We start from the raw sequence: 13,017 nt of genomic DNA on the forward strand, positions 1-13,017 counted from the left end.
GGCCAGAGCTAGCCATCCTGAGCTTTATTCTATCAGACTCACCAAGTCATAAAGTCAGGTGGGTCCGAAACAAGCCATTACTAGACAAAAGGAGAACAGACAAAATTGGGCAGAAGCAGGGCCGGAAGGCAAAGTAAGCTGTACGGGTAAGTGGCTCAGGTCCCCATGTCGCCCACCATTGCTTGCCTAGCACCTTTTCCTCAGCTCACACCTATGGCCATAATGGGGGACTTTTAGGACCAGCCGATAGAAGGGGGAAGAGTTCAAGCTTGATTCGTGAATGGGTTGGTTCAACATGAGGGTGTGAGCCAACATGGACCAGTGCTGCACTACAGCTCCACTTAGGGATAACTCTGAAGTCCTCCCATTTGGCAGAGCTCCAGGTCATGCACCTCATCAGCCCCTTTTGTGAAAAGAAAAGTGGCCCAGGAGAAGAATAAACTTAGGCTCGTGGACACTGGTGAATGGCTTGGTTGTGTGGTCAAGGGCCTATGCGGAGAAAGATGGGAAAATCAGGGCCTAAGAGATTTGGAGAAGAGGCATGTAGATGGATCTCTAGGAGTAAGCACAAAGAGCCACACGTCGGGGCGCCTGGGTGGCTCAGTCGGTTGAGCACCTGACTTCAGCTCGGGTCATGATCTTGCAGTTGAAGAGTTCGGGCCCCATGTCGGGCTCTGTGCTGACAGCTCAGAGCCTGGAGCCTGCTTCAGATTCCGTGTCTCCCTCTCTCTGCCCCTTCCCTGCTCATGCTCTGCCTGTCTCTGTCTCAAAAATAAATAAACATTTTAAAAAATTAGAAAAAAAAAAAAGAGTCACACATCTATCACCTGTTAACACCCACCAGAGTGCATCTGCCGTGGAAAAGACCAAACGAAGTATACAGCATGATTTTGCCAGTTGTCATTGGCCAGCCTCGGTCAGTGACCACACCGGTGCTGGCACAATGGCAGTGGGGATAGACGCTACTCATGGATTCACCAGCATGGCACCCACTCACTAAGGCCCATCTGGCTATTGCCGCTGCTAAGTGTTCACCCTACTGCAACATTGAATCCCACACAACGTTGAATCTCCCTCAGGGAGACCAGCCGGCCACTTGGTAACAAGCTGATTACATTGGACCTCCTCCACTCTGAAAGGGGAGCAATTAATTTATCTCAACTGAAATCCACACGACACATACTATGGGTATGGGTTTGCCTCTCCTGCCTGCATGGCCTCAGCCAGCACTATTGTCTGAAGGCTCACTGAGTGTTTGATCCGCCATCATAGTATATACCACGTAACATCACCTAACGTCAAATAACCCTTTTTTTGATGGTCAGGTCAGAGGCCAGTGACCTTACAGAGCAATAGGTGGATTGACCTTTGGGAGGTACAACTGAGCCACCATCTTGGAGATGCATCTATTCAACCAGTGCTAGAAGAGGAAGATATTTTTATATAGCTAACACATAAAAGGGGGGGTGTCAAAATTATTTTTAACTTTTTCTTTTGAACTAATTTTAGAGTTATGGAAAAGTTGCAAAAATAGTACAGGGGGTTCCTATATGCCCTTAGCCTGATTGTCACTAACGTTTACATTATACATAACCATAGTACAATTGTCAAAACTAAGAACTAGTAAAATATTAATTGATACAGTTAGAGAATAGGTACATTACTAAACTACAGATTTGATTTCGCCAGTTCTTCCATGAATGTTCTCTTGTTTGGGGCGGGTTTTGTTTGGTCCGTATTCCATCATCTCACGCTGCATTTAGTTGTCTCGGCTCCTTTGTCTCCTATAATCTGTGACAGTTCCTTAGTCTTCCCGTGTCTTTCTGACCTTGATATTTTGAGGAGTACTCGTCAGTTACTTTATTGAATGTCCCTCAGTTTGGGTTGTTTGATGTTTTCTCGTGAGTAGATTGAGGTCATGCTTTCTGGCAAGAATACCACAGAAGCGATCTGCCCTTCTCAATATACCATATCAGTGGTTTAAGATGTCAATATGTCTTATTAGCAGTGACATTAACCTTGATCACTTGGTGCAGGTCATGCCTGTGGGATTTCTGCACTGTGAAGTTACTATTTTTCTCTTTCAACTAATAAATATGTTGGGGTAGATACTTTAAGACTGTGCAAATATCCTGTTTTCCCTCGCTTTCATTCACTCTCTTTAGCATCCATTGGTGGATCTTGCCTGCAATAGTTGTTATTGTGGTTATTGCGTGTTCTATTGGTGATTTTCTCCTTCTCTTATTCCTTCTATATTATTTAATTAGAATTATTCTCTAATAAAGAGCCATCCATTTTCCTTATTATTTATTCACGCAATTATTTATATATTACCAATATGGACTCATGGATATTTATTTTATTCCGTAGATTATAATCTAATTGTCATTATTTTGTTGCTCAGTTCCGGCTTTGGCCACTGGAGGCCTCTGTCATCTAGGTTTCTCTGCCCTTCAGATCAGCCCGCACCTTTTTTTGAGCCCTGTCTTACTTCCTACTACTATAAGATGCTCCAGGCTGGTCATGTCTTTCCCCTGCCCAGACCAGCAATCAACCACTTTTCCAAGGACTTCTGGTTCATTTTAGTGCAGAATAGTAATATTTAGGGCCTGGGGTTTGGGTGTGAGCTGTGCTCTTAAAACTCAACAATAAGAAAACAAAAACTGTGATTAAAAAATAGGCAGGGGCGCCTAGGTGGCTCAGTCGGTTAAGCATACAAGTGCAGCTCAGTCAGGTCACAATGTCGCAGGTCCTGAGTTCAAGCCCCACATTGGGCTCTGTGCTGACAGTTCGGGGCCTGGAGCCTGCTTCAGATTCTGTGTCTCCCTCTCTCTCTGCCACTCCCCCACTTACTCTCTGTCTCTCTCTCTGTCTTTCAAAAATGAATAAATGTTAAAAAAAAATTTGTTTAAATAGGCAAAAGATCTGAACAGACAGTTCACCGAAGAAGACATACAGATGGAAAATAAGCATATGAAAAAATGTTGAACATCACCTGTCATCACAGAATTGCAAGTTAAAACAACAAGATGCCACTACACACCTATTAGAATGACTAAAATAAAAAAAAACCTGACACCAAATGCTTATAAGGCCACAGAGCAACAAGAATTCTCATCCATTGCTGGTGGGAATGCAAAATGGTACAGTCACTTTGGAAAACAATTTGACAATTTCTTACAAAGCTAAATATAGTCTTACCATATGATCCAGCAGTCATGTTCCTAAGTACTTACCCAATCGAGTTGAAAACTTATGTCCCTACAGAAGTCTGCACATGAATGTTTATAGCAGCTTTATTCATAATCTCCCCAAACTAGAAACAACCAAGATGCCCATCCAAAGGTGGATGGATAAGCCAACCATAGTCCATCAGTACAAGGGAGTATTTGTCAGCTACAAAAAGAAAGGAGCTATCACGTCACAAAAAGACATGGAGGAATCTTAAATACATATTGCCAAATGATAGAAATCAGCCTGAAAAAGCTACATGCTGGATGATTCCAAACATGTGACATTCTGGAAAAAATAAAACTAGGGAGGCAGCAAAAAGACGAGTGCTTGCCAGGGATTTGAGCTGCAGGGATGAATAAATGAACCGCAAGGGATTTTTAGGGTGGTAAAATTATTCTGGATGCTACTGTAATGGTGGATACATGACTTTATGCAATATTCAAAACCCATAGAGCTTTATAACACTAAGAGTAAACCCAGCTGCAAACAAATTCTTAAAAAACCATTTAGGGGGCTGGAAGATCCCAAGAAGGAATGCGGACTGTGACAAGACAATCTAACTGTTATCTCTCTAAATGTGGGAAGCAACCTCACTGAAGGGGGGGTGGGGGAGAAACGCTGACCTAAGTGACTTTGGGAAAGGAGTTTGTAAGGCTAATGGGCAAAAGGAACTGCACATAGGTACAGGGGCACGAATTAACAATTCAGATACAACCATGCGTATATACTGGACGGGTTGAGTCAGTTAATACATGGGGAGAAGGGTCAGGTCCCCTGTGCAGAATTCCAAACAAGTTATGTAAATACGGGGAGCATAACTTCCCACTCCTTAAATGTGAGCTATTCATAATGACTTCCTTCCAAAGAGTACAGTATGGAGAGTGGAAAGAAAAAGAGTCCCTTTACAGGGGGGAGATCTGACAAACTACTTCAGCCAGATGGCCAAGGTCAACATCACCAGCCATAAATCACGTTGATAGCAGGTACCTGTGCTGGGTTCAAGAGTATCCTCCCATGGGTCCCTGGGTGGCTCAATTGGTTAAGCGGCCGACTTCGGTTCAGGTCATGATCTCATGGATTGTGAGTTTGAACCCTGCATCGGGCTCTGTGCCGACAGCTCAGAGTCTGGAGCCTGCTTCAGATTCTGGGTCTCCCTCTCTCTCTGCCCCTCCCCCACTCACACTCTGTCTCTCTCTGTCTCTCAAAACTGAATAAATGTTAAAAAATTAAAAAAAAAAAAAGAGTACCCTCCCAAAGTTCAAGTCCTTCCCCTGACCTCAGATTTTGACTTTATTTGGAAATTCGGTATCGCAGATGTAATTCGTTAAGATGAGGTGATTCTGGAGTAGGGTTGGCCTTTAATCCAATGACTGGTGTCCTGTAAGAAGAGAAGAGACAGAGACACAAGAGCTGAGAATGTCATGTGACAATGCAGCAGCACGCTAAAGAAGCTAGGGAGCCCACTGACATAGAAGCAAGGAAGGATTTTTCCAGAGGCTTCACATGTGGCATGGCCTCGCCCACACCTTGATTTCAGATTTCCAGGTTCCAGAACTATGAAAATAAATTTATGTTGCTTTCAGCCAGTTTGTGGTACTTTGTTATGACAGCGTTAGGAAACTGATACGTTCCCTTGATGTGATATGAGGAAAATGGTCCTTTACCTCTGAGCATTTCCTCCCCAGAACCCATAACTCCTGTCTAATCATGAGAAAAACACCAAGCAAATGCCAATAATGCAGCACTCTACAAAACACCTGACTAGTACCCCTCAAAACCATCAAAGTCATCAAAAACACGAAAAATCAAAGCAACTGTGCCATCTAAAAGGGTCTATCTTAGTCCAGTAGAGCTGCTGAATCCTATCAACAAATGCAAACGTGTATTTCTCCCAGTTCCGGAGGCCAGGAAGTTCTGGGCTTTAGTCCTTCCATTTGTAAACAGAGGTATTTGGACCAGTAGACCCCCTGATCCATTCCCTTTCTGGATCGACTCATGAAAAATGGAAATCTTTGATTCAACTGCTCAGTTTTGTAAGCACTCTGCCCAACAGTACTCATACCCATGTCTTTCTGACCCCTATGAAAGTATCTCTACATCCTCTGTGCAACTAATGCATCCAGTGCTAGAACTTACTCGGCGCGACTGGGGCTTTTTGGCAGTCCTAAGACCCGGCCAGGAGGAGAAATGGACTGAAGAGGCAGCTCCCTCTGATGCAAGACACAGGGTGCCACTGGTTTCCCTCAGGTGGACAGGGGTGACACTGCCACATTCAGGATGCCTAGGCCGTGCCTGATACCTTCAGGTGGACAGGACTGCAGAATTGGAGGCTCCTGGTCACAGCTGTGTTACAGACGTCGTAAGTTCCTGCCCCTGTCATTCTTTTATTCCTCATCTATGCTAAGCAGAGTCCTGGAAAGGCAGAGACAATGAAGCAGTCCCTGTACGCCCCTGGGGGGTCCTTGGGCGAAAACTTTCTGAGCCATTGGCCAGGTGAGGAATCCTTCACTCATCAGGGAGAACAATAGACCTGTCAGATGCTCAGTAAGATAACTGGATTTTGCCAGGTTCAGGCTGTTCCGTTTTTGTTTAATTTTTATTGAAAATGAAGGAACGAAAGCATGAGGTATTCACTTTGCTCCGATTCGGGAGAATTTTTTGCGAGCTTCCTGCTCTGTAACTTTGCCATGAGAAAAACAGGTGGAAGGTCACTTCTCACAGCCCCCGGACTCTGAGCTGTGGTCAGCGGTCATTCCCTTCCATCCTCTCGGGTATGAAAGAGGGAGGCAGGCCGGCCTGCTGGGGCGATCGGAAACCAGATGGAATGGTGTTGTCAGCCGCTGGAAATAACCGAGGACATCTGCCAGTCGGGGGGTCTGATTGTAGAGTCTCCGAATTAGGATCATGGAGCCTGACACCTGATTGTGGAGTCTTGGCTCAAACCGCACCTGCTCAGTCAAGCCTTCTCTAGCCAGTCTGTTCCCAGATGCACCCGGTGGGGCACTCCTGATACGACCTCCTCAGGGGTGAATGCCATCTGACACACTTCCTATTTTGCTTTCTGTTTACTGCCTGCCCACCACCACCCCCCCCCCCACCTGGAATATAAGCTCACAAACGGAGGGAGTGTTGTGCCCTTCACAGCTGTGCTTTCCCAGGTGCTTGATAAACCTTGACTGCAGGAATGCTGAATCAAGGAGTAGAAAATAAAGACGCCTGGTGGAGGAACTGAACCTGTCACTCAGCACCTTAAAAAAAAGAATCGTTTTAACCCCTGGCAAGGAGTAGAGAACCGCCGTTAATTTGGGGCCAGAAATTCTTCCTAAAGATTGACCTTCTCAGATTTGAAGTCCAGATAAAGGAACAGAACGTTGACAGTTAAATTCCAAGGTGATCGGGGAAAATCTGAATGTTGAAATTCTGCAGAATAACACAGTGTTTTCAACATATTAATGGCAAAGAAAAGAAAAAAAGGTATGGAGGCGGAGGAAACCTGCGTATTAAAAGACACCGATCGGGGCGCCTGGGTGGCGCAGTCGGTTGAGTGTCCGACTTCAGCCAGGTCACGATCTCGCGGTCCGGGAGTTCGAGCCCCGCGTCGGGCTCTGGGCTGATGGCTCGGAGCCTGGAGCCTGTTTCCGATTCTGTGTCTCCCTCTCTCTCTGCCCCTCCCCCGTTCATGCTCTGTCTCTCTCTGTCCCAAAAATAAATAAAAACGTTGAAAAAAAATTAAAAAAAAAAAGACACCGATCTTAGGACGTGGACTCATTTGGATCTTGAGTTTCAACAATCTGAAGAACTATGTGATGTTTATGAAAAGAATCTGGAAATATGAACACCAGCTGGGTATTTGAATACTATTAAGGAAACGATGCTAATTTTTTTTTTTTTTTAGGTGTGATAATGCCACACAAAGATTGTGCTGTCAATGTAGTCTGCAGACTCCTGGGGTCTTTAAGACAGTGGCAGGAGATCCAGGAGGTCAAGATTACTTTAATAATAATGCTTAGACATTGTTTTCCTATTTCATTGAACTGACATTCAGTATCAGTTTGGCACTGATGGTGCAAAAGCATTTGGAGGGGAGGGGGGAGCTGCTGGTGCCCCAGCAGGATTCCAGAGAGCGGCACCAAACTGAACTGGCCGTCATTGCCTTCTGTGTTCTCACGCAATTACAGAGGAGAAGGGCTAGTTTCGCTGAAAAATGACCTTACTGGAGCAGTAACAATTTAATGGTGTTAGGCCTCGAACTTTGTATCTTTTTGCCACTCTGATGAAACAGGAAGTATGCAGGAGTATTTCTGCTGCACACAGGAGCACGATGTTTGTCTCCAGGAAGATCACTTGTGCAGTCGTTGGAGTGGTGAGCTGCACTAGCGGCTTTTCTCACGAAACACCATTTTTACTTGATTGGCTGACAAAGGAAGCCTGGGTGTTTGGCAGGCACTTTCTGAAAAGTGAATGAAGTGAGCTGTCGCTTCAAGGAAAGCAACTGATTATATTTGTTGCCCGAGGAAAAAATGAGCTTTCAGGTGAAAATTAGAATTTTGGCCAGAACTTGGGGCGCCTGGGTGGCTCAGTTGGTAGAGCATGCAACTCTTGATCTCATGGTTATAAGTTCAAGCCCCACGTTGTATGTAGAGATTACTTAAAAAAAAAAATCCCTTTACATCCTTTGGCAGGGCCATCCAAGCATGTACTTAACGCTGGTGCCGGTGTCTGTCAGGACAGAAGTAGATATTACACCACACTTGGAAGGAGATCCAATGACCTGTGGGATACACCGAGTAATGGACTGGGAAGCCAGCCCTCCCTGAAATGTCAGTGGAAAGTCAAAAAAAATTATAAGCAACATTTAAATTAAAATATGCAATGTGTTTTCCAAAAACTTTCTCTGCCCCAGTCCTTTATTCCTAAGAGCAAATTAATAGAAAATAATGTGGTTTTGAATTTTTCAGGATCCTCAGAAGCAGTCCACACCCGGCAGCATTCTGTGCTGTTAAGCATAAGGCGGTAGGAGAATTTATTTTATGTGTGCATATGGGGGGTGGGGGATCTTCCTTCTTTTTGTACATTCCAGTACTTAGTCTTTTCAAAACATGCATAATTTTGACAAAAATAGTATCACACTCTACATACTCTTGTGGGATCTACATTTTGTAAATTTCTCAGTATATTAGACACCTCCCCCATGTAGTCAGTGTACATTATCATTTTCAGTGCCTTCCAAGTTCTATTCAGATATCACTACAATTGATTTTACTTGCATCTGTTGAAATATTGTTCGTTTGTTTCCAATGTTTTGCAAATATAAGCTACAATGTGAGGACACGCTTGTATGTACACACTTGTACACGATTGAGGATTATGATAATTAACACATTTTTAATTTTGATTCAGTGAGGCCTTCAGAAAGATTTTTAACATATTACACCCCTACCAGAAGTGTATGAAAATATTTTTACAAATTATTCCCACCTGGGTATCATTATTGTTTTAAATATTGGCCAAACTTATAGGTCCAAAAGATATTACGTACATTATAATGCTGATTTTTAGTAAAGAGAAACATTTTTTTAAGTTTTATTTTTGAGAGAGAGAGAGAGAGAGAGCAAAAATGGGGGAGGGCAGAGAGAGAGGGACAGAGAAAATCCCAAGCAGACTCTGACCTAAAAGTGTGGAGCCCCAAAGCAGGGCTCAAACTCAGGAACCATGATTTCAGATCATGATCTGAGCTGAAATCAAGAGTCGGTTGCTTAACTAACTGAGTCACCCAGGTGTCCCCAAGAGAAACATTTGTGATAAATTTATTGTTCTATGTGCTTCCTCTTTAATTGGCCATTCATATCCTTATTTTTCTTACTATGATTCAATTAACTTGTAAGAATTTATAAATTAAATTCCTTATTCTTTTATACATGTACCACATATATTTTTCCAGTTTGTCTTTAACTTTGCTTAAAGCATTTTTTTTCCAGGATTTAATTTTCTCTGTAGTTGAATTTGTCCATTGTTTCCTTTATGATTTCTGACTTTGGTGTCATACCTTCTCACCCAAAGAATATAAAAAACATTCCATTTTTCTTCCCTTGTTCCTTTCCTTCCTCTTCCCTCCTTCCTTCCCTTCTTTCTTTCTTCTTTCTTCTTTCTCTCTCTCTTCCTTCCTTCCTTCCTTCCTTCCTTCCTTCCTTCCTTCCTTCCTTTCTTCCTTCCTTCCTCTTCCTCTTTCTTTCTTTCTTTCTTTCTTTCTTTCTTTCTTTCTTTCTTTCTTTCTTTCTTTCCTCCCTCTCATCTCTACACCCAACATGGGCTCTAACTCACAAACCGAGGTCAAGAGTTGCATGCCCTTCTGACTAAGCCAGCCAGACGCACCCCTCCTCCCCCATCATGTCTTTAAAACCTTGATGGCTTCCACTTTAAAATTTAAATCATGAATCCACAGCCACTCGGGAAAACAGAATGGAGGTTCCTCAAAAAGTTAAAAATAGAACTACCCTACGACCCAGCATTTGCACTACTAGGTGTTTACCCAAAATATACAAAAATACTGAATCGAAGGGGCACACCATGCATACACTCCGATGTTTATAGCAGCACTATTCACAATAGCCAAATTATGGAAAGAGCCCAAATGTCCATCAATTGATGAATGGATTAAGAAGATGTGGTGTGTATGTGTGTAGGTACATACTCACAGTGGAACGTTACTCAGCCATAAAAAAGAATGAAATCTTGTCATTTGCATCGAGGTAGATGGAGCTAGAGTGTATTATGCTAAGGGAAATAAGTCAGAGAAAGACAAATATCATATGATTTCACTCTTATTTTTATAAGAAACAAAACAGATGAACATAGGGGAAGGAATTTTTTTAAAAAAAGAGAGCGAGGCAAACCATGAGAGACTCTTAACTATAGAGAACAAATGAGAGTTGCTGGAGGGGAGGTGGGCGGGGAAGGAGCTAAATGGTTGATGGGAATTAAGGAGGGCACTTGTTGTGATGAGCACTGGGTGTTGTTACATGTAGGTGATGAATCACCAAATTCTACTCCTAAAACCAATATTACAGTATATGTTAACTACCTAGATTTAAATAAAAACAAACAAATAAATCTAGTGTGCAGTCTTGAGAGCTAACATTTTAAACATTTTTTCCTTTGAATTGTTAAGTAGTAGTCCAAGAATGATGAATATTCCAGTCTCTCATTAGTATTCATTAATTTGTGTAATGTATTTCTATATCTAGTAGTTATTAGTCTTTTTAAAAAAAATGTCCCAAATATTCTGTTTTTCTTCCTGATGAAGTATGATATTATTCCATCAAACAAACAAGCAAAATAATCAAAACAGTGCAAATAGTAAATAACAAAAATGCCTTTCAGAGAATTTGATTTTTATGAATTTAGAGTTATGTATCCATCACTTCCATCCAGTATATAATTTTTTAATTCTGATAAAATATACATAACATGAAGTTTACCATTTTACCCCTTTTTAAGCATACAATTCCGTGGCTTTAAGCATATTCACAGTGTGGTATGGCCACCACCACTCTCTCACACAGAAGCTCCCTGCCCAGTGTGAGCTAACCCTCCACGCCTCCCTCCCTTGAGTCCCTGGTAATCTCTATTCTCCTTTCTTTACGAACGTGTCTATTCTAGATACTTCATGTAAGAGGAACTACACAGCATTGCTCCTTTTGTATCGGGCTTGTTTCATGTGGCGTATCTTCAGTGTCCATTTACATTGCAGCCTCCGTCAGAACTTCATTCTTTTTTTGGCTGAATAATTTTCCATATTATTCCAAATGTACATATATACTACATTTATTTATCCATTCTTTTTTTAAAAACTTTTTAAAAAGTTTATTTATTTTGAGGGAAAGAGAGAGAGAGAGAGAGAGAGAGAGAGAGAGAGAGGGAGGAGGGGCAGAGAGAGGGAGAGAGACAGAATCCCAAGCAGGCTCTGCGCTGACAGTGCTCTCTGACGCAGAGCTCAATCTGATCATGAGATCATGACCAGACCTGAAACCAAGAATTGGATGCTCAACTGACTGAGCCAGCCAGGTGCCCCTACTTGTCCATTCTTTCGTTGGTGGACACTTAGGTTCTTTCTACCATTTGACTGTTATGAATAGCAGCCAAATGCTGCTATGAATATTGATGTACCAATACCTTTATGAGACTACCCATTATTTTAATTAAAAGTTACTTGTGGGGCGCCCATGTGGCTCAGTCACTTAAGCATCTGGCTCTTGACTTAGGCTCAGGTCATGATCTTATGGTTCGTGGGTTCAAGCCCTGCCTTGGACTCTGAGCTGATGGTGCAGAGCATGCTTGGGATTCTCTCTCTGTCTGCCCCTCCCCTGCTCGTGTGCTCTCTCCCCCTCTCAAAACAAATACATAAACTTAAAAAAAAAAAGCTACTTGCTACCACTCTGCACCTATGAGAATGGCCAGAATCGACCCCACCGACAGCACCAAACGCTGGCAAGGATGTGGAGCAGCAGAACTCTCACTCACTGCCCGTGCGGGTGCCACATGGCACAGCCACCTTGAAAGGCATTTTGGCAGTGTCTCACAAAACCAACCTACTCCTACCATACGATCTAGCAGTTACGCTCCTTAGTACCTACCTAAATAAGTGATTTTATCTGCACACAAAACCCTGCACGTGAATGTTTGTAGCAGCTTTATCCATAATTGTCAAAACTCGGAAGCAGCCATTCAATAGGTGAGTGGATAAATAAATGGTGGTACATCCACACAACAGAATATTATTCAGTGGCAAAGAAATGAGCTATTGGGGTCCATGGCTGGCTCAGTCAGTGAAGCATGGGACTCTTGGTCTCCACATTGTGAGTTCAAGCTCCACATTGGGTGTAGAGATAAACATGTTTTAATCTTAAAAAAAAAAAAGAAAGAAATGAGCTATCAAGCCATGAAAAGATATGCAGGAACCTCTAATGAATATTTCTTTTTAAAAAAATTTTTAACGTTTACTTATTTTTGAGACAGAGAGAGACAGCACACAGCGGGGGAGGGACAGAGAGAGAGGGAGACACACAGAATCTGGAACAGGCTCCAGGCTCCACACTGTCAGCACAGAGACCGATGTGGGGCTCGAACTCACGGAATACAAGATCATGACCTGAGCCCAAGTTGGATGCTCAACCATCTGAGTCACCCAGGTGCCCCATCTAATACATATTTCTTTTTTTTTTTTAATGTTGATTTATTTTTGAGAGAGAGGGAAATACAGAATGGGAGCAAGGGAGGGGCAGAAAGAGAGAGGGAGACACAGAATCTGAAGCAGGCTCCAGGTTCCGAGCTGTCAGCATAGAGCCTGATGCGGGGCTCAAACTCACAAACCGTGAGATCATGACCAAGCTGAAGTCAGACGCTCAACTGACCGAGCCACCCAGGGGCCCCTCTTATGCATATTTCTAAGTGAAAGAAGCTAATCTGAAAAGGTACATACTATATGATTCCAACTATTCTAAATTATGCATACCTAAAAATATCAGTGTTTTCCAGGGGCCCAGGGAGTGGGAGGAGGGATGTATGGTGATGTATACATGTCATTATATATTAGAGTAAATCCTAATGTAAACTATATAGACTTTGGGTGATGTGTCAATGTACATTTCATTATAACAAATGTACCACTCTGGGTGGGAATATTGATAGTGGATGAGCCCATGTATATGCAGGGGCAGGTGGTATATGAAATTTTTCCTCAAACTTTGCTGTGAACATAAAACTGCTTTTAAAAATAAAGAAAAA

The sequence above is a fragment of the Felis catus genome, chromosome E2, assembly GCF_018350175.1.
Source record: "Felis catus isolate Fca126 chromosome E2, F.catus_Fca126_mat1.0, whole genome shotgun sequence".
NCBI classification, from domain to species: domain Eukaryota; kingdom Metazoa; phylum Chordata; class Mammalia; order Carnivora; family Felidae; genus Felis; species Felis catus.